The 22,558-nt window shown below is 43.3% G+C and overlaps 1 long non-coding RNA gene across 1 annotated transcript in view; it reads left to right on the top strand.

Moving 5' to 3' along the window:
* Nucleotides 1-21,553: 21,553 nt before the first annotated feature.
* Nucleotides 21,554-22,558, top strand: part of LOC134175469 (uncharacterized) — a 29,906-nt gene continuing 28,901 nt past the window's right edge. Inside the window, exon 1 of the long non-coding RNA XR_009969019.1 lies at nt 21,554-21,657. This is a non-coding gene — a long non-coding RNA (uncharacterized LOC134175469). The remainder of the gene's footprint in view (nt 21,658-22,558) is intronic.

Below are 22,558 nucleotides of genomic sequence, written 5' to 3'. Positions count from 1 at the left end.
GACAGAACCCGTTATACAGTCTGTCGTACCCACACAGCACCCGATTTTAATGTTTGTGAGATTCTTCATTTTTATCAAGGAAAATCACGAAACACAAATGAAGCTCATCTAGTACAAAGTGTTCTTAATGAACCTTAAGGACACAGAAGTCCCAAACTGTGAGCCTTTGTGTTCCCGAGATGGTGTCCTACTGAATTATCTATTGGTATGACACTGTAACATATTGCTTTGAATGCAAGTGACAATAACCAGCTTGGCTTCCTTGTCATGCAAGTCATCAGAACAATTGGAGCATGTGCAATTACCTGCCTGAAATCCATACTTATGTAGGACAGTCAATGGGGAAACTGTGTAAAATTCTTTGTTTAATGCAATTTACAGATCATTTGGAGAGATGATTTATGGAATTATAAAGGTCTGACATTCACTGACCACTGAATTACCCTTTAAATTATTCAGTACTTTGGAGATTATTTGCTGACCTGCTGTGACCTAACTTGAGTTGACTATTGCAGCAATGAAGAGCACTGCGGGCTGCTGCAGTGCAAGCAGGTCACATGCAGATTTTACACCCTGTTGGTAGTAAAAACAATTCATTGAGTCCAAACTGGTTTTGCAATATAAAGCTATTAAAAAAAAAGCATTAAAGTCAAGGTCATATCAGGTCAAGAGTCCCCAAACCCTCTTCCAAAAAGAGAGCAAGCTTCCCACACCTCTATTTTATTGAAGCTGAAACCAAGTTAGTCCTTTTGCCAAATATAACAAGCAAAACCAGGCATTTTTCAAAAGGCAGCAGAGGTGCACCATGCTTCTATCAGCCTGAGCGGGCAGCAACCACCTTAACCTATTAAGGAGGTTTTGTGAGAAGGAAAGCAGATGGGATATGCTTAGTGGCAGTAAGAGTGGCACCAGCTCTCTGCTCCAGAAGCATGTGCTTGCTACAATAACAGGTAGCTATGGCATTTTTAAGTTCTTGGTTGACAAGTAGGTCTCTGAAGCCGAAGAAGAAAGCAACAGGAAATCTGAGCTGTTTTTGTCAGTGTGATACTCGGACATGAAATAGTCTTTCTGTATCTATAGAAAAAGACATTTGAAAGCTTTGTAATTAATTTCAGATTCTGGATGTTTACACACATTGGAAGCTTGACCAGAGGTAGACTTGCCCAGTTAGCATATGGAGAAGAGCTATTACTTTGATGAATACTTGCGAGGAACTGTAAAATAAATTCCTTCCTAGATAAGTTAGAAGAATGTGCTTTTTAGATTGTCTATTGCTCCCTATGCCACACTCTCCCTGTGTTTGAAACGGACTCTCCTGCTAAATATCTTGATGTGCATTATACTTACTCAGTTACAGTTTTGCAGGTCCTCCAAACTCATGATCTACAGGTATCTGGATTTCACAAAAGCAAAATACTCTTTCCTTCTCATCTCTTTCCATCCTTCTGTGCACAGTCTGCAGGGGAGATTGCTAACACTGTGAACAACAGTAAGGACTACAGAGTTCTTGGTCTATGCTGCTTGGGATGTTACAAGTAAACCCAGGCACAGAAGCAAAAGGGCTGGAAGCATTTGGGACAGTATGCTTTCTAATCATTATTTGTAATGACAGGCAGCTATTGCAAGAGCTTCTCAAGCTGCTGTGCTAGCCCAGCACTGAGAGGCAGAGCAGGCTCCTGGTTTGTGACAGAGTGACCTGTGACACTCAGGTACCAGTTACCCAGGGACCCAAAGCAGTATATGGCATTAGGCTGGCTTAGCTCCTGAGTTCCCCTTAGCTGCCTGTGTGATGATACAGTGAAAGTACCAGTTGCTTAACAAAAGTCAGGTACAGGGAAATGAAGGACTGATAACATTTTGTATGAAAAGCCACCCTGATCGATAGTCTTACCTTGAGAAAGGATGAGGTGTTAGAAAGCTTGTTAAGACACTTTGGAGAGTCTGGATGCTTACTTTCAATTTAAAGTTCCTTGGGGCAAGAACAGGATCTCACTAGGCATGCATACAGTATTTAGCAAGAGGAGCCTGCCTGATCCTGCCCAACCTGTAACAGCTTACTTAACCACATGTAGGTGGGTGGGTGTAAATGGGCTTTGACACTTGTAAGTACTGCATCTTGCTAAAAGCAAGCTTTTAAATCAGTTTATTCTGCTGTAGCCTGTGTATGGAGGAAGACAATAAAATGCAAATTTCTGCAGTGCCAGATCAGTTCTGATTGAAGGAACAAGAACTAGAGACCTCAGTGGTCTGCCTACAGACACAAAGCAAGGACTTCTAAACTTCTGGCTTCTACCGACCATTAATCAGTTTGGGCCACATTCTGTCCTTAGATATTCTGTAAAGTGAATGCTCTTTCTTTACCTCTCAGATTTGTACAGTTCATATGCAGGAATGTCAATCTGTCATAATGCAATACGGATATTTTGTTCTTTCATACTCGGTGACTTCGGTTACAGGTACTCTGATATGAACTCCTAAAACCTGGGCTGAGGGCTAAAATTTCCCTCTCTTTAATGATGTCTGATGATGTTACACAGTCTGAATTTGAAATACCTATGTTTCCTCACTGCTCCTAGCCTAAATGTAAACATCATAGACACTTGCATGCATGCATGTTTCATCCATAGTTTGAAATACAGCTGCATTTACTATAGAATGTTGTGATTATTTTTAACTCCACTCTTCCCTCAGTCTTAGGGAAGTGTGTAAAACAAACTTCTGCTAACTTCCTTCACATTGGTTATTTGATTTAAATTGTCACAGCTGTCATACGTAATTGGGATAATGTGGTTTTTTTCAAGTATATAGCTATAGAAGACTCTGAAAAACCTAAGATGTATATAAATAACATCATTACAGTTGAATTAAAATAAAAATATTCACTAATTCTTATATTTACTGAAGAATATTTTTCAAATTAAGTATTATTTGAATAATGAATCCAGTTTTTATTTGTTTAAATATTGCCTTTGTCCAACTTCACAGCCTGTCTTTGGTGGTTACCACATAGTCTATGTGCCCTTTCCCTCTCTCCACTTGCATTGATGAAGGGGGCACTGAGAAGCCGGGGTTGTCCATGGAGCTGTTACAGAGAGAAGGTTTATTTCACAAACTATCTTAGCCAGCATCTATGGTTGTGTTTTCTTATTTTTTAAACAACATATTGCAATTCTGGTTTGCTTGTACAGATTCCAGACTATGCTCAGGGCTTTTTATTCTCCTGCACTAGAATAACTTGGTTTCTAAGAAACTAAGTTTAATTTAACATACAGTTGGCATAAAACGCTCTTTGCTTTATTTTCTTTCTTAAGATCAGTTGGGGGCAAGGGCTGAGGGGTTTGGGTGTGATATGAGGTGCCTGATCAATCTTGCCAATGTTTGGGATTAGGAATTGACAGCTCAAACTCAATCGAACAGTTCAATTCTGTGTCTGTCTCTGTAGTGTCGGTGTTGGTACCATCACTAGTCAAATGCAGGAATTAAAAGCCAAGGGCTCCAAGTCACCGTTAGGTGGTGCCCCTGCCTTTTGGGAAAAAGGAAACATAAAGGCAGGACGCAACAGACTCTGCTCTCCTCATTCCAATTATGCAAATAGGAGCAGCTCTAAGAAAGAACCTGTAAGGGAAGATTAAGTTCTAATGTGTGAATAAATGAAATATATATAAATATTGTTTTAATGGGAGATATTTTGGCTGCTAAATGGTTGGTAGGAAAGAGTTGCTTCTTGACTTGAGCTCAGCTATGATGCTCTCTGCCAGATCCAGGATAAGTGTTGCCCTGTTGGCTTTGCACTCACCCTCACCAGGGCACTTGTCCAGTGCGTTTATCTCACACCTCACCTTTCCCACTGCAGTTCATGCCAGTTGCAGAACTCCAGCGTCCAGGAGGGTGTCTCTCTGACCCACAGAGAGTCACTTCACACACCAAAGTGTGTTTTCTTCTTCATCATCACCTAAGCTTATATATTTGTCTGTATTGTTTTGGGGTTTACCAATTTACCTGTTATAAATCCTGTTGGAGTGACTTGCCCTATAACCTGCTGATAGGAATGCCACGCAATAAAATGACTTCTTTACATTTATCTCTTACTGATGGGTTTTAATTTTGTTATTGCCTGCCCCCTTGCCTGGTGGTGACAGGATATGCCTGTTATTCAGCAGACCAAATCAAGCTAGTGATGCAATTTCTCTAGTTGTTAGCAACCCACACAGCTCAACGTGATGTCTTTTTGCATGTCATCTGCAGACAGCTGGCATTGTTTGCTTTATTCTGAGGCTCAGCTCATCGATGAAGTAAATGAGCCAAATACTGAACCTTTGCTAGTGACCACCAGTGGAATGAAACTCAGAGCTGATGGCCACCTGAGCACCTCTTTAATCCCAGTCCAGCAAAGGCACCTGAACAGCTGCATCAGTTGAAAGTATTTTGGCCGCAACCAGGGAAGGTTTTAGGAGAACCATTTTTCTCTGACTTAGCAATTTTTGTTCCAGCTGCTTCCTAGATAAATTCTACTGTATAGCTGAGAAAATGGCAGGTCAGAGTAGTGGTACTGCCCAAGGTATTTCACCCTGGTTTGGTTTTAGACCTTATTTTGCTTTTCTGAACCTTTGTCTCCTGTGTATGGATCCAGGACATTCTGCCCAACTTCGCAAGAGCAGCTGGTAAGAGCAAAGACTTGAGGAGGTGCCCGGTACTCCTGGGTTCCAGAGCAATTCCAGCAAAATCAACAGCTTCATTTGTGCACATCAGCTTTTCCATTAGCATAATTGAGAATAATGAACTGAACCAACAACCCCAAGGTTGACTAATAACTACAGCTTCTCTGGTGATGAAAAGCATTCCATATCCTATTATTAGCAGATCAATGGGAATAACTGGCAGACATACAACAAAAGCTACTGGTCGCAGAAATTTCATGACGGTTTTCAAGTAAAATTTCAGCAGCTCCAACTTTATGATTTAAATATCATCTCTCTGATTTAATCTCTTGAAACATTCAAAATTACCATTATTTTTATAATTTGCTTTCCTACAATTACAGAAATCAGGACCCTGTATGTGTCCTATCCTCTTATTTCTTACACTTGCATTACTTTCACTATCCCTGTGCCTGCTGCTACAGAACCTACATGCCAACACTGTCACTCTGATATCAGTATCAGCAGAAGCAGCAGCTGCTGCCACTGTGTGCTCCTTATCTGAGTGAATTCCCCACCGTGCTGCTCACACTCTCCTGGAGCCGGTACTCAGATTTAACCAGTAATCTCCTTAGTAAGAGAGATTTTCTGCAGTTCTTCTGGCCTCACTGTTGGGGAAAACTATTTTCTTTCCTGCATGTCTGCTGAGCATAAAGCTGCAGTATTCAGCTGGAGTGAAGGAACAAAACAACTGTCATTTTCTTTTGGAAATAGATATCCAGTCACCTGCAGAACTCAGAGAAGCTGGTACTGGGGACTGGTGCTTCCTCCACTTAGCAGGTTGTTGGAGGTTCTACCTGGATGAATGGGCAGCTCCTCTGCTTCACCTCACACCTTCCCTCTCAGCAGATCCAGGGGTTTTGAATGGGCTTTGTGGGGAGAGCTGCACAGGGAGGGAAGGCAGGCTTGCTCCTTCTGGCACTGCACAGATTGCTGCTGCAGGTGATGTGTGCTCTGGTAGTCTCGGGACTGGGAAGATGATGTGAGTTTGGATGGGGCTGGTAAGGCATATGCACAGCACACTTAGCACTGTGCTGAGCAACAGAACTCATGAAGTCCTCGTGCTGGAAATGAATTGTTTCAGCCCCCTCGAGCTCTGGCAAAGATGGTACCTAAAGGCACAGGTGAGGAGGAGTGGGAAGAAGTATTCACTCTGAGACACTATCACTTTTATCCCTCTACTTCTCCCTCCAAGATTTGCAGAATCCGAGACAGCATTTTACATGCAGTTCAAGCTGGCCATTCTGATTCTCACCCTGATTGGAGTGGGGTGAGGGCTGAGTAGGATGTGATTAGCACTATTTATTCTTTATCAGTTCTATTTATTCTGTGCTTAATTTTTTAAATACAGCCTGCTCATTTTTGGGGTGATTTCTCTTTTCCCTTTCTTTAGGTTCCCAAAATCAGTGTAACTAATATGGAAAGTACCTTGCACTAGGAAATTTGCAAGTGCAGATGCAAATGTCTCTGGTGTTAGTCACCTGAACCTGAATCTGACCCTGACCTGTGTAATGACCCTGGATCTGCCTCAGTGCCATGGACTTGCCTGATGATCTGGACTCTTTACTGACTCCAGCTGCCATCCTGGGCTTGTCCTGCTCTGTCCACCCTGCTCAGTTACTCCAGGACAGCCCACAGCTAAAAAAGCCTCTAAGCTGGCAGCCATGCTGTCACGCTTGGCTCCCATCCCTTAGCAAGCATCTGGCTGTCATTGCTTCTTGACACCTGCCACATTTCTAATCTGCATCATGTCTCCAGCTGTGTGTAGCTGATTCTATCTCTGGCTTCTAAGTTGGCAGGGATATTTTTAAACAAGCTCCTCTGAACTTCCAAAACCTGGATTTGACGTTTCTGTGGGCCACTTGTGCCTTCTATTTGAGAATTTCCTGGGAATTCTAACTCATCTTTTGCCCCAGGAAGTTTGCTGTGCTGATGCTATGGTGAGTGGCTGCCGTGCCTTAGCAGCCTGGTAAGACTGTCCCTTTGTTCCCAGACTCTGGTGGAAACAATACTCAGGAATGTGGTTTGCACCTGTGTCCTTTCTCACATGTCATCTTTGGAGATGAACTTCTAGGCTGTGTCAAACACAAACAAAAGCTGTAGTCATTGCTGTAGGATTTTCTTTCTTGAACCTTTTCCAAACTCACTAGCTTGCATGTTACTTCATCTGCAGGTGAACAAGAACATTCTCTGGGGCAATAGTATGCTCCAAAGACAGCAGCAGTTGCGTTGTTACTGCATGTCTTTAACATGAGGATGTGAACCCGCCCTGATGCCAAGTGAGACAAGAAAGGTGCTGTGACAGGAGGACTCTGAGAGTTTGCTGTCAGTATTAATCTCAGCAGTGCAGCTCCAGATTTAACCAGAGCTCCTCACTGTGGATGGGGAGAGATCCAACTCAGCAGATACTTCACTTGTCTGCAATACCAGGTTTCTACTAAATGAGGGCACAGGGGTAGCTGAAAGGAAAAAAACTACTTCTCAATAAGTATGGTGCAGTTAACATCTGGCCTGTGTTCCTTTGAACACAGTTCATTGAAGTCCATTGTTTTCTTTTGTTGAGCCTAATTATCATTGAGAACAAGTTCTGGAATTTTTAAGTCGAAATTGCCTTCAGCTTCTGTGAAGATGGGCATTTGTGTCTCCTGTTCCTTACCTTGTTTGTAACTTTTTTCCTCATTAATAGTTCTTTGGTCTAAGTGAAAAGCTGACCTTGTACAGTATGACTGCCGTGCCATCTCGATTTAATCTGGTGCTGGAGGCACCTGGTGGAGCTATTCATAGAGATGCTAATCTGCACTACAGACCCCTTAGCACCTATGTGCCCTGGGCAGGGAGGAGAGAAGGCCCTGGAGAAAGCTGGTGGTGCTGCTCCTACTGTACAGCCTGCAGATAAACTTGGAAGTGTGTGTATTAAGCTCTGAGTATCTCACCTAGACTCTGTGTCTAGAGCTTTCCACAAAACAGTGCATGGATATTTGGTTATTAAAATCTAAACTGTGGCTGTCAGGCCAAGTGTATGGAATCTGCTTCTGAAGTCACATAGGCAATCAGTTTGCACCCGTAAATCAGCCCAGCCAGGTGTTTCCTCAGTGCATTCAGTTTTTTCACAATTCAAAGGGCTGGCACAAGTTACAGAGCCTTTGACTTATGAACAACCACATTCTGGTGGTGGGTTGAAGGTGGGGGAAGTGAGGAGAGTTTCTGCCAACAAGATCCTGAGGGTCTCTGGGTCCCAGGAATGACCTGCTGAGTGCTCAGGAGTGCTGAAGCTGGGGGGGGGCAGAGAGACTGAACACAAAGGACTCTCCAGTGGGGAAGGGCTGCTGTGGCCAGTGGACCAGGAAGCCTCTCAAAGGCTGTCTAACACCAATAATCCTGGGCTGAAAGGCATGGGCTTGTTGAAAAGTGTCCAGAGGGATGATGGTAAGAGAGAAAGCTGTGTTGCCTTTCAAACAAAACTTCCCAGGGCACAAGAATACTTAAACTCTAGTCTTTGCCCAGTGGGCTGCATGTCTGGAAGGCAGCAAGGAAGCCTTTACCTGTTTAAGTAACCTTAATGCCATCCTTGACGTGTTGGAGAAGTTGACATTGGAGCATGGCTTTCATTGATCCGGCTCCAGAGATACTAATGGTCTTTATAGAAAGCTGGTCTGAATGGGGCAGGAATGTCTCAGGTTCCCCATGTTTCCATCAAACCCCACAAAGCCTCAGGGCTGGGCTACCTTCTCTGAAATGGGTGTTCTACCCGTTCCTCCCTTGCTTGCTTACTTGTTTCTGAGGCTGTGGTAACGATCCAGTGAAGGAGATGAACTTTTCTATGATTTTTAAAGTCATTCAAGACAGTTGCTATTTTCTGCTAAGTAAAACAATAACTCCTTGCAGTTGAAAAACTTCAACAGAAAAATAGTTTCATCAGAATCTCCTTTTTGACAAAAAGCCTTGTTATAATAAAATCTTTCCTAAGCGGCATCACTGAAGAGGCTCCTAGCCCTGTGTTTGCAGTCGTGTCTTCTGTTTCTGAAGGCCTTGGCAGGAGAGGAGACAATTTATATCAAATCTTGGCTTACTGTAGGCTGACTGTGCTGCAGGTTGACTTGATGGAGTAGGAAAAAATCCACCTCTTGTGGAAATTTTTAACGTTCAGACATAATATATTGAAATGTAAAATGCATTCAAATTAGAGACTAGGTGTAACAGCGTTAGTGGCTTACCGCAGCTGGAATTCAGTGCTGAGCAAGGGAACCCAGCGCAAGCCTGCTCTAATTTGGATCAGATGGCATGCCAGAACATGTGTGCTAAATCTGGAAGGTTTTCTGTGGGTATGGTAGGGGGTAGTCTACACCACAATAGCAGCATAGATCTGCAGTGGCCAGCCCTGCTCTCTTCCATGAGACCTAGGTATCAATAGGTGGGTCATACCAGTAAATGAGACATGGATCTCAGCAGGTTGGCCTAGGTAAATGATTGTGTGTAAATAAACAGGGGGTGTAAAATACCTTCTCACTTTGCCAAGGAAACCTGGGCTCTCCCAGCATGGGGCTGGCAGGGCGTCACCGAGGAGGTACAGGCAGGATGGTGGCTGTGTTCTTCAGCATCAAAGGCTGTTACAGGGAGGTGTCTTTGGCAAGGGAATGAGCCAGGTCAGGCTGGTTTACACCATTATGGGCATCTGAGTGTTTCCCAAGACATGTCCCCACCACGCTTCAGTAGCTGTGGCAGCTCAGGTCTTGCACATGTTTCCCTCACTGCTCATGCTGCCCTGCTACAGGCTGAGGGAGTCTTGACCAAAGCCTCACGCTGCTCTCCAGCAGCTCAGGCTGCTGGGCACGGCTGTGTTGTAGAAATACCCTGTGTTTCTGCAGAAGAGCAGCTGCCCATCCTGCCAGGGTGCAGCACAGGGTGCTTGCCACTCTCCCAGATGTTTTGCCCAACTCTGAATCCCGCTGAATATCCAGCACGTGATTTCCATCCAAAAAAGTCAAATAGTGCTTTGAATTACCAGAACATAGGGGGGGAATTCTTTGGCGTCACTCACAGAATGTAACAGATCTGATGTATATGAGTTCACAGCAGTTGCTGTTTCACTGGTCTCTGTGCAGAGATATAACAATTAGGCAGTGTTGGGCTGAGCAAGGCAGCAAGATTAGATTTGGGGGTTTCAGGCAAGGCAAAGCGTTCTGGGTCTTTTGCTTTGTTTTGCTGCAGAAGTACAAAGTGAGTCTCAGCACCTTTCCCTCTGTATGGCTCAGAGCTTTTGTTGCTGTTGTTTCTCTTTGATTTTCAGTGCTGTGTGTGACTTCCATCAAGGACCATCTGTACTGTGCAGCCGGGAATCAGAGCTGGTTTCAGTACGCTCCCAGCACAGCTCCTGACACAGACTGTGAGGCAGCACAGCAGGAGCTGTGCACTGACCTGCGATCAAAGGGAGATGCTGCTCTGCTGGCCCAAGTGCCAAGTGATCGTGTTTTAGCTTAAGAATGTCAAAATAATATGGAATAAAATACGTGAGGAATGATCTCCCATTGCTTGTGAAGGGGAGGAGGGATTCCTTCTTGCCTTCCTGCAGAGGCCTGTCAGAGCAGAGTCCTGCTGTGGGAAGGTGGAGAAGGAAAAGGCAGGAGAGAAGAGGAAGGGCAGGGAGGAGTCAGATGGAGGGGCGGTGATCTGCAAAGGAAACGCTGCCAGTGGTGAAGCACAACTGCAGAGGAAGCGTTTCTGAAGGGAATTGACCCTCTCCCAGCTCCTGGAAGGCTGCGGGAGTTGAGAACAGGTTCTCGGCAGTCAGGAGGATAATGTTTAGTTGCTACTGACAAATATCACACCTTCTTCCCTGCTATTGGGGGGGAGGATGGCCCTTCTGACTGTGTATTTTAAAGTGCAGCTTTTTGCCCATTCACTGACCTTGGCATGTGAGCCTGGTGGGGTGGTGCTGATTGTACCTGTACTTACGTGTTAGTGCAATATTGATAGCCAGTGCTGCAGGTTCACAGCCCAGCTCCATTGCAGGTACACTCAGGTGCCATCAGGGCTCTCTCCATCACTATCTCCTGCCAGTATTTTGTGCAGGAAACAAGAAAGTTGGTCCACGTTTTCCATGGCCTCCAAGAAGAAATAAAACTCAACCTGTAGGAACAGACAGCTTTTTAACCACAGGCCTGTTTAACCTAGCCACAGCAGACAACTTCCTCCTTGATTCTGACAGTTCTTGAGTTCAATCTTCAGCTCCATCTTTGCGTATTTTGGAAATGCTCTTTCATGCAAAAGAAAGAAAACTGCAGTTGTTTTCTGGCTTCCTTGTCAGGCCAGTTGGGCAGAGAATGAAGTAATTTGTAATGGGGTCACATTATCTGCTATTGCACTCTCTGCTGAGAGGTGCTGCGGGACACGTACTTACTTCTGAAAGGTTACTAGCTCTTGCTAATTGCAGCTCATGCCCCAGCTGAAGCAAGCAACAACATTATCATTTCTCGTTAGGTGAACTTCATTAGGCAATTCTTGCCTTCTGTGTTGGGCAGTGCTAGAAGTGTAATGGTGCACGTATGCAGTAAAGGCGAAGAGCTTTAATGTAGAGAGTAACCAATCAGAACATTAAGTGAAAAATTATTTTTGAACCCCCTGGTAGTGCTTTGACACAACTGTTGAGCTTGGTTGGACAATTGGGCTTTAGTGCTCTCTGTAGGTTTTTCTCAAGCAGCTAGGAAGTGCCCTGGCATGGGGGCAGTGAAGGAAACTCATCTGACTAAATTTCATCTAATGCTCCATGAAATGGCCAAGTGCAGATCTGAAAGTTGCATGTATGTGTGAAATGGGAGAAATCTGACCACTGTCCCTACCCACAATGCAATAAACCTCTCCCACTAGCAGAGTACAAGACTTTTATGCTTTAATAGCTAATTACAGGCAGGAGATTCATTCAACACTATTGATAACATATTACTACCTCCACTTGATACTTGTCAAGAAAATATTGCACCTGTCTCGGAAAGGAATTTTACCACATCCACTGAAGTGGGAGAATTGTAAAGTACCCCCATGGTAAATAAACACTGGTATCAGAACCTGAACTAAGCATTTTAATTTATCTTTTTTGCATTTTGTGCCTGCTTTCTTTACCTAATATGAGGACTCCAGGGATTAACTTTCAGCAAATAATTTCTATGACAAATTTATTCTCATTTTCTGCCTGTGAAATACCAAGAATGTACTGTGCTTTCTAAAAGACTAACTCAAATGCTCTTCCATCTTTTGTGCTAATGATTATAAATATTTGGAAGTCAAGATCTGCTGCTTAACAGGAAGTGATCAGACAGCTTCTGTGGTGCTTCTAGGTTTTCTTTCTCATATAGATAAAGAAATCTGGTGCAAAGACTTTTAATATATGGAAGTTCACTTCCATGTGAGACCCCACTTTTGAGACCCTACTTGAAGTTCTGTGTGCAGTTCTGGTGTCCTAACATAAGAAAGACATGGAGCTGTTGGAGCAAGTCTAGGGGAGGCCATGAAGATGATAACGGGGCTTGAGCACCTCCCGAATGAAGACAGGCTGAGAAAGTTGGACAGAACCTCAGGTAACATGGTCTAGTGTGAGGCATCCCTTCCCATGGCAGGGAGGTTGGAACTAGATATTCTTAAGGTCCTTTCCAGCCCAATCCATCATAGGATTCTATGATTCTATGCAAAGAATGTGTCTGATGGTCCCATGTGTGGTTGCATCCTGGGAGAAGAAAGAGTAAAAATTGCTAAAGTTTCAGCAAATTGGTTTACTTGGAGTTTAACTCCTCCTTGCCTTGATCTAGGATCCCTGCTAGCTGTTAGTATAACCACAGCTGATGCCTGTGGTAGACTCACTGACTCTGCCTTTCTTGGTCTCAAGTATCCCCTGTAACTTCACCTTTATTCTGCTAAATAATACAGCCCTTTGTCTGCAGTTCCCCTCAAGACATTTCAAGCAGTTCTTAGTGTCAGCTGTAATTCTGTCAGTAACTCAATCCAGGATGGGCTCTCACTGTTTAGCAATGCTCTTGAACTCTGTAGCTCCTTGAAAGCAGTTGCTAAATTAATGTAAACAATGCCCTTGGGATAATAGACCATATGACTTTTTTATTTTTTATCTGTAAATAAAATAAGACTCATTTCCAATGGGAATGCCACTGGGCTGGTAACGTGATCCCAGCCTGGGCTAGCTTCAAAGTCCACGTTTCTTTATCAGAGGAGGAGTCAGTCCTCAATCTGAACCTGATCAGGAATTCCACACTTGGAAAGAGCAGCAGCTGGGATAAAATATGGGAATAAAAATATGGGATGAGACATCATATTTTCTTTTCTTGAGAGGCCAAATGTGATCAATAGATGGTTTCAAGAAAACAAAGCATGTGGAGAGCTGCCAGTGTTTCTGTGTCAGCTGGTGAGCAGTGTTCCTGCTCACCCAATTCTTGATAGATTTGACAGCCTGGATCAGCTGCTACAGAAGAACCGTCCTCCCGACAGCTTTCTGTGTGGAGGTGAGCAGCCTCTTCCCTGGTCAGGCTAAGGAATAAGGTGCACCCACAGAGAAAATGTGACTACCTGGGTAACTGTGTTATGCAGCACAGCAATAATTCAGTGCCAGGATATAGGTAGCATTCCTTTAGGATATATCTGTGCTGATGAGGAAATCATGCTTGCAGGCATAGGTTTTATGAAGACCAGCAAATAATATCTATGGAAGAGATGTATCTTCTTTTAACCTGAGCAAACATATGTTAATCCCATCGGCTTTAGCAAATTACTCACTCCGAAGCTACCAGACTTGGCTTCCATTTGCTTTGAGAAGGTACTGCCGCATCCTGACTAAACAAAGTTTTGAGGCAATCTAATCCCCCTCTTCCCTTTTGTCTGAAAAAGCAGACATGGAGTTTCAACTGTGACACAAATACTTGTCTGAAATGTCTTCTTTCTATATGAAATTTACTCTGCAGCCATCAGTGTGACACCTGGAACCCACCAGCTTAAATGGACAGTAGCAAAGCTTCTCCTAGGATCTTCAAAATAGTTCTGTTTCTGGGGTGCAGAAAGCTGTTCTGGGGTGGGAGGGGAGAATGTGGGGGAATATAGCTGACACTAAGAGGTCTTATCTTTGGCAAAGGTACTTGTATTAGCGTAAGTAATACCCTGACACCTCTGTCATGCATCCTGGTTCTCAAATGCTGGAAAACACAATGCCTAAGCATGCTCAGTACACTGCGTGCACACTTACCGAAAGCGGATTAGGAAGATTCTTTATAACTTCCTGAGAAATTGCTCTCCCCTTCAGTAAGTTTTTACAAGTGTCTTGGATGGAATTTTTAGGATTTTTCAGGGTTCTTGAGACTGTTAATAATACTGCACAGGGCCTCAGGGAATGAACAAGATGATCTAACAGGTTGTTTCCATCTCTTATTTCTGTGTCTCTTTGATTTAAGGATTTTCTGCATTTATTGGCTGCTGCTTCTCTTGGCCACTTTATACACTGTGTAGTGATTTTACCAATCATAGGTAATGGCAGAGGCTACTTGAAACACCACGTTGCCATAGAAACACAATAGCATCTAGTTGGGTCTAACCTCTCGCTCGCCTATATCAGCCCCCATGGGAAGCAGAAATTCAGCCCTTAAAAATTAATCAATTTGATGTTAAGTTTTAGAAGTGATTTTCTTTTGGTTGCCTGGGTTTCCTGCTGGACCTTCTCCTGCAGATTTAATTATTTACGCTACTAATGCTATATTAAAATTACAGCAGCTAATTATTAGCGCCAGTAACACCATAGTTACCAGAACCATCATAACTCTTATTACTTCTATTGTTGTTATTATTGTTTGTTTGCTCAAAAGACTAACTGGATTCCAGTTTCAGTCATCTACTGATGCAACCATAGAGGAAAACTTTCAGGATAATACAGGAGATGTGAGAGCCCAGGGAGACCTGGACAAGACCCTGGGGGATGAGTGAGGCTCATTCCCGTGCTGGAATGTGCCTCAGCCAGGGGCCTGGTGCACCAATGCCTGCTTGGTCTGTTACACTGAATCACGTTTCTTGTGCTTGCAGACGCTGGTCATAACTGCTTCCCAGCCTCCTGCAACTTCTGCTTCACACACAGTACTGCAGCCTCATCTTTGGAGATGTATGACTCAAGACTGGTTTTCCCCCTTTTACTGAGGATTTTCAGATTCTTGTTCCTTTTTTGGGGAAGCGCTAGCCATCGCAGGGGCTGCAGCCTGACACAGGCCCTGTATGAGCACCTTGTCATGATTCAGTGATCACTTCAGCCTATAGAATTCTGTTATTTTCTCCTCTTACTCCCACTTAAGAATAGGAATATTTGCAGGTCACAAGGGACTGAAAGCACCTTTATAATAAAAGTGCTGGGGAGCACTGTTCCTACAGTACTTGTCTCAGACAGGCAATATGACTTTATAATTGGGTGCATAGAGAACAGTAATTTCAGGTAATATTTAATAATTTGCAGCTTCAAGGAATCCATGGGAACCAGAGCTTTTTGTTGTATTCAGTCCTTGTGAGTTGTGATGTTTGGATCAGTTTACTGACATTGCACACCCTAGTGAGCACGTACTCTGGCATCAAAGAGCAGGCTAGTGCTGTGATACTTCAAACAGGGTGGGAAAAAACATGCAGCTATTGTTTTAAATTGCCATTACTGATTACAAAGAGATACCAAAGGTCTCTGCTGGGTGAGTTCTGCATCATTAAGAGCTGAGTAGATCCAGGCCTGTGGAAGATTCTGTACAAGGAAAGGTACGTTACTAGAACTCCTGCTTCTTCCAGTTGCTTTTCTACAGCAACTGCTGCTGCCAGAGAAGGCTGGAGAAGAAAACAAATTATAAAGGATTCGCAACATGGATGGCTTCTGGCAAACAAATAGCGTGTCTCAGCTCACTCAGAGGTGACATCAGGTCTTGCAACCCCTTTCTTGTCCTGATCTATTGGAATAGGAAGTCTTTAGGAATTTTACCCAAGAGTAAATTCTGAGTAATAAGTAATTCTGGCTTTTACAGAATTTGTTTAAACTCTAGGCCAGTAGTTCCTCACGGTGAGAACACTGACAAACTTATCTCTTGTTAAATAAAGGAATTCCATGAGGGATAGGCCTCTAAAGAATGGTTTATGCTGCAAAAGCTTAGTCTTGCCAGGACTGGATTAGGAAATCACAGATGTGACTGTAGGGCCCCTGTCTCCTGTGCTCATGATTAGATCAGACTGTAACCTTTCAATACAAAAAATGGAATCAGAGTGCATCTCTGAAGATTAGGAGACAACTTTACAATACCAACGGAATACAATCAACTGCCTCAAAGTATAGAGACAGCTGCCGGTGTTTAAGGAGAGTCTTAGGCAATAATTTGGACACTGCAAGCACTCCTCATGTATTTCCAATGAGTGTTTAGCTCAAGACCAACAGCTAGCAGAGGATACCTGTTCCTTTCTAGCATGGAGTCTGTGCAGCCAGTAGGAAGAGTGCTGATGGCTTGGACATGATCAGAAGCTAATTGATCATGCTGCCTGCTTAGTGGAAATGCTGGGAACATGCTACTGTTCCTGCAATGGCACAGAGCCCAGGGCCCTACCATGACATGTTGGTGCTGAGCTTTGCTGACAGTCTCATTTCTGTAACAGAAATTTATATGTTTTCCTTTTGTAAAAAGCAACAGCTTTTTTGATGTCCTTGGTGTTGTTAAACTGAATTTTATCTCTGTAAAATCTGTATGTAGCTCTTCTGGAGCTTGCAGTTCATCTGCCCGCTCTGTATTTCTACGTTTCTTTGAGAGCTCCTATTACTTTACCCTTCCCTCTCCAGGCTAAAGTGTTTCTGATCTGTACCAGCCCGTATAAAAACCCAGCAAGGAGAAACACTCTCTGCTCTCTTTCCATAAACTGGTAAACCTCTTCCTGAGACTTCACAACCCTTTGGAAGCACACAAAGTACATTTCATACTTTCCAGGTACAGTGCATGAAAATTCTGCTAAGTAAACACTATAAAGTAGGTTTTGAGAAAATATTAGTCACCATTATGCAATTCCAAAACCAAAACCACAAATAAAGTGCTAGTATATTTTGTTTTATTGGTTGTGACTGCAAATACTTTGTACACAAAGGAAACCTTTGAAAACCAACCAGCTTACAATTGTATGCATTTTACTCTTACAAGGCAATTTGTCTAGTAATCTTAGTGTTAATTTTTTTCATCTGGTTGATCCACCGGACAGCAATTTCTGTAACACATCTGAAAAACCCACAGAAGAACCCACAGAAGATGATTTATTGGGGATTTTTTTTGCTTAGCTCATTCTCCTTTTTTTATTATTAAATAATCTTACCTGCCCTTCTTTTTCATCTTTGCTATTAAATATCGTGAAAATGATGTTTTCATACACTGTCCTTTCAAAGCTTTCGAAGTAGAGACAAGCAATGTGCACTCCATTAGAAAAGAAAAAACGCACCAAGTATCTAAATCCTAATTTTTGAGGCCTGCCAGAGCTGCATCTGTTTAAACATGTTACTTATGTGCATGTGTACAGTACAGGAAGCTGGAGTGCTTCTCAGAACTGCCTCGAGTTGTATCTTTTTTATTCTTCTCTTTCTCAAAACAATTTTAAATCTACAAGAAAGGTCAGGGGAGGTCACGATTCCTGACCCAAGGCTGAACTGAGGTTGCCTGTACCGTCTTTTTGATGCTCCGACCAGGGTCACTGAACTGGGGGTTATTATTGGCTCCCTGTGTCTATGAGGCACAGCCTATCCCAAACAATTTTTAAATTACCACTGGCATGAGACTGTCAGGAAGGATAGTAGCTGGGAATGTCTAGACACTGCCGCCAAGACAAGCTCCCCTATAGTGGAGACACCGTGCACCGAGGGGGGTCAGAGAGAGGGGCCGGGAAACTGCCCTCGAGCCCCCAGGCTGAAAGACAAAACTCCCACCATGCGCCCCGCAATTTGCTCCAGGGGTTTAGCCAAAGAATTTCAGATAAGGAAATCTATAGGCCTTACAACTGGGAGAATTTTTAACTGCTTTATTGCTTTCCATAGATTCTAAAGCCAGCTGTCTGCTTTTATGAGCTCTTTAAATCACACATCACGGTATCTCTTTGCTTCAGTCACACTAAACTGTCTCTGAATTTATACTGATTCTTCTTGACTTTATTCTTCAGAAATTAACATTGAGCTATGATTTTAAGGTTGTAGCAAAGAATTCGTGTCCTTCTGCAAAGCTACAGCGCTTTCCAGCACAGGTCAGCTGTGTTTTCTGGTGTGTAAAACACAGAGAGGTCACAGGAGATTTTAAAGGGCCTTTTTCCTGGTCATCACCCTGCTTAAATAAAACTGATAGGGAAAAGAGAGACTAAGTCCACTTCCTAACCTTTCCAACTCAGTGTCTGTGTTTTTACCTTGGGTTTCACTGGTTTGTTTTTTGGTTTTAGGTAGGTTTTTTAAGGAAATTTCATCCAAAATGTGCTGACAACTTATTTAATAATGCTATTTCCAAATTTATTCATATCACAAGTCACACATTAATAAGCACCATATTATTTATAACAACAGTACTGTTATTTTGAACTTTATACTGAAGGATATTTTTAACAGAAAAATGCCCTTATCAGTCAGGTTAGATTGTATCTATTACTAAGATTTCACCCCATTTGAAACAAATCTGAAACAATATTTTTAAATAGAAATTAATTTTAATTGTGAAGTTATTGTTTATTTTTAAAAGCTCTGCCTTCTGACAGATATTTAAGAGATATGGTGTCTGTAATACCTAATTTAGCTGCAGAGAGCAGAGGTATCTGCCATAATGCTGCAGTTAATGAAGAGCTGATAAAAGCTCTCTGATTCGTGGCTGCATTTAGGATGCAGCTGATGTGACCCTATGCACAAGCACTTTAGACTTTCCTCATACTTATCTATAACGAATAAGAAATGTTGCACAAGTGAATATACCTTAATCTGTCACTTGCAGCTTAGTTTGGGTTAGCAAGGACCTTAAAGCTCATCCAGTTCCAGCCCTGCCACAGGCAGGGACATCTTCCACTAGAGCAGGTTGCCCAAAGCCCCGTCCAGCCTGGCCTTGAGCACTGCCAGGGATGGGGCGGCCACAGCTTCTCTGGGCACCCTGTGCCAGCACCTCAGCACCCTCACAGGGAAGAGCTTCTGCCTAAGACCTCTAACCTCCCTTCTGCCATCTTAAAGCCGTTTCCCCTGGTCCTGTCACTACAGGTCCTTGTAAAAAGTCCCTTTCTAGATTTCTTGTAATCTCCTTTTAGAATTGGAAGACTGGTCTATGGTCTTCCCGGAGTATTCTCTTCTCCAGGCTGAACAACCCCAGCTCTCTCATGCCCTTGGAGCATCTTCATGGCCCTTCTCTGAACTCACTCCAACAGCTCCACATCCCCCTGTATTGGGGGCCACAGAGGTAATCTACATGCCAGTGGGTGAAAGACTTTCCATTCACATTTGATTTCTTAACCCCACATGTCCTTATTTATACTGTGAAAGATTCAACGGAAAGCACCTAACACAGCAGAACTCCAGTTCCCTGTTACCTTAGGCACATTGTAGTTAAGCACGCAGCAGACTTTAACACAGAGCAATAAGGACATCAGTTTGCTTAAAATGGAGCAGTAACTTTGTTTAGCGCACCTGCTACAAAGTGCACCCTCTCAGCAACTGAAACCTCAGTGCTCTTTGTCATCAAGTAGAAAACAGCCTAACACAGTCACAGCCAAATTTGCAGCATAAATTAATTTACATTTCAGTCATTAGCTTATGTGGAATTTAATAACAAAAGAAAAATAACCCCAAAAGATAATACTACCCATGCTAATAAACTTTTAAAAAAAATCAGTGGCATTAGGGAAGTGACAGTTTTTACCTTGCTCCCAGCAGTGATCTTTCAGTTAAGCAATTATCACATCCATGCCTAAGCCACAGACTGAGGACTGCATATGAATGTATGGGATGAAAGGAGAGATACTTCCACTCATGTACTGCTGCCTTTGAGCCCATCCAGAGCGTCACTGAGGGTGTACTGCAGGACAATGGTTTACAGTCACTAAGCTTGTCACAGTCCTCAAAGGTCACAGGTAAAACTCTGCTTTTGAGGTGGCATTTTGACAGAAAGGAGTAGCTGTGATGTGACTGTTCCACATCCTGCTGGTACCCCAGGGGCTTTTCCTACTGCCAGCTGTCCACATCTGGAGTAGCAGTGGTGGGAGAAGACAGGAATACAGCCTGCTGCAGGCTCTTGATGACTGGGGGGAGAAGAGCTGTCACACAAAGTCTGAGGACAATTTTTACCTCTTCTTTTTGCTGAGCTATACTGGGAAATTAATGCATAGTAAGTAACGCACTTCAAATTCCCCACATAAAGGTTAGCTCATTCTATGGACACAAAGATTTTTAACAAGACAGTCTTGTTCCTCTGTTACTTCAGTCCATTTTTAAAATGGTCTCTCAGCTGTTGAGGAAAAAGATGCTTTTGTGCCCTCAAAGGGAGTTAATCAAGAATAGTTGAAGCAAGGCTGGCTTCAGGAGTTTGTCTTCATGTGCTGGGATTTTCAGCCCAGGTAGGACTACAGGTCAGTGTATCTTGCATCTCTTCTTCTTACATCCTGTAATAATGATATAATAAACTAGCTTTTTTCTAAAGTTGCATTTGGCTGTGAATAATCCTATTTCAAACCAAGCCTCTTTATCACAAAGTCAAGTACAACTTTGTGTGGCAACAGATCCCATTTCAGAGGATGCAAGAAAAATCAGACTGCTTCCCTTAAGGCAAATGTTTGCTGAGAAGTATGTTGCTCAGCTATGACCTGCCTATTACTGCTTCAGCCTGTTAAGATCAGGGTGTAAGTGCACATGCTAATAAGGAGTCTTTTGTGACTGCCTTCCCTGCTCACCCTGACGGCTCCTCTCTGGGCCATCACATCAGAGCTGGGCCAGAGGTGTTCGACTGCTAGCACTGCTGGCTGGCCACCAGGTCACCTCTGACTTCCCTGAATTCTATGGCTGAATGAAGGGATAAACTAGTGGGTCAAATGGACCCAACCTAGAGTTTTTTTCTAATTCCCCACTTGTTATCTTCCCTATACAAAAACTTCCCTTTGACATGCATTACGCTCAGAAGGATTGACTCTTTGCAGGACTAAACATTTCCTCTCTTCCAAAGAAGACAGGAAAACATTTGAGGCAAAAGCACAAGAACTGTTATGCTCTGTGGCATACAGATACTGCCAGTTTCAAAAGAAGAATAACTTTCCCCAGCAGAACTGTTTCAACTTTTGAACTGATTTACTTAACAACCAGGTCCTCGCCTTGCAAAAAACCCCTCACCAGTACTGTGGCACCATGCTCATCTGAAAGCATTTCCCTGTGAGTCACAGCTCAGGTAACAGTAGCTTCTGCCAATATTTCTAATGAAGCTAGAGAGCAAATAGTTCCTCCATCCATGAGTAACAGCACTATAGTGAGCCTTTTGCACTGTGAAAGCCAGAGGTAGACTCCTTGGCTAGCTCAGCCCACAGTATTGCTTGCTGCTTCTGTCCTTCCTTCTAGAAGGACCTCTGCTCTGGAGAATCTCATTTATACCAACAGCATAACCCCCAAATAAACAGAAGTATCACAAACCACCATGAAGAAACTCACCAAGCAAACACACAGGCTGCTCTAATGAGCTGACCTCTTACAGCCCAGCTGTGGCAGGCATGAAGTATTTATATTACAACCTGGTGCACAAAACCTGAAAAGAGGCACCATTGGTAGGTAATTCTCACCTTAACAAGGGAAGTGCTCTCAGGTGTGTGGGGTGGGAGGGAACACTGGTTCGCCCCAGTGCTGTTAAGATGCTAGGAGTGGTCTGTCTGTTGGGTTTTGCTCTAATACACCGGTGGGGTTTGTGGTATGGTTGCTGTGCTTGTCCTGTGGGTAAGTTCATGGAGAATTTGTAGAGCATTAAATATTTTTCTTGGTTCTTCTTTTTTTCCCTAGGTGCTTGTGTGAAGTGTAGGAGTAAGCTCTTTGTGCAGATGCAAAGAGAAGCCTGTGCTCTGCTTTGTAGGAGCCTCATCTGAGGCTGAGCTGTGGTATCAGGAGGCTGGGGTGGGCAGTGGGGCTGCTCAGAGGCAAAAGAGGCAGGGATGACTGGGGTGGTCTGTGGAGAGAGAAATATCTTTATTTTCCTCATGTGTTCAGACTTGTTGAAATTAAAGGTAAGAAGTCTGAGTAAAAGGGGCTTCCTTTAAAAAGCTATAGTGTTCACCTATGAACTTAGTATCTCAGAAAATCCTGGCATTGTTTCAGGAGTCAGAGGAAGTTTTGAAAGGTGTGTGGGTAACTAGAACATCCAGAACACCAGAGGAGATGTTGCACTTCTCCCCTGGGCCATGTGCTAGTCTATGCTGGGAGCTGGGATGAGGTTTCTCTGTGGGTCAGTGTTGGGATCTTCTCTGTACTGGCTGTGATGCCCACAGTTGAAGGGAGCAACCACCACTGACTCTGCTTTATCTGGCAATTTTATCTACCCATGGCAGAGACCAAACCAAAATTGTAAGGCAAACTCTTTGTGCTGCTAAGGAAAAATTCATGTTAGTTATATTCTACAGTTACAAAGCACCCATATCTAACAGAGGGTATAAAGGAGCTTATGAAGAACCATCCCAGAGCCTTTTCCTGCCCAGGGAGCTGTGGGACTGTATTATCTGCAGGTTCTTTCCTTCTCTTTATTTATTCTTTTCCCCTCTTTTTTCCTCCCTAGTTTTCCATATTCTTGTTTAGACATAGGGTTACTGTGTCTCTGATTTGATGCATGAATAATACACTTGATGGG

The sequence above is a fragment of the Pezoporus occidentalis genome, unplaced genomic scaffold (genome assembly GCF_034315485.1).
Source record: "Pezoporus occidentalis ecotype Australia unplaced genomic scaffold, CSIRO_AGI_Poc_V1 ctg68, whole genome shotgun sequence".
In the NCBI taxonomy this organism is placed as follows: Eukaryota; Metazoa; Chordata; class Aves; order Psittaciformes; family Psittacidae; genus Pezoporus; species Pezoporus occidentalis.
The sequence above is the reverse complement of the archived record's forward strand: the minus strand, read 5'-3'. Positions and strand labels throughout refer to the sequence as shown.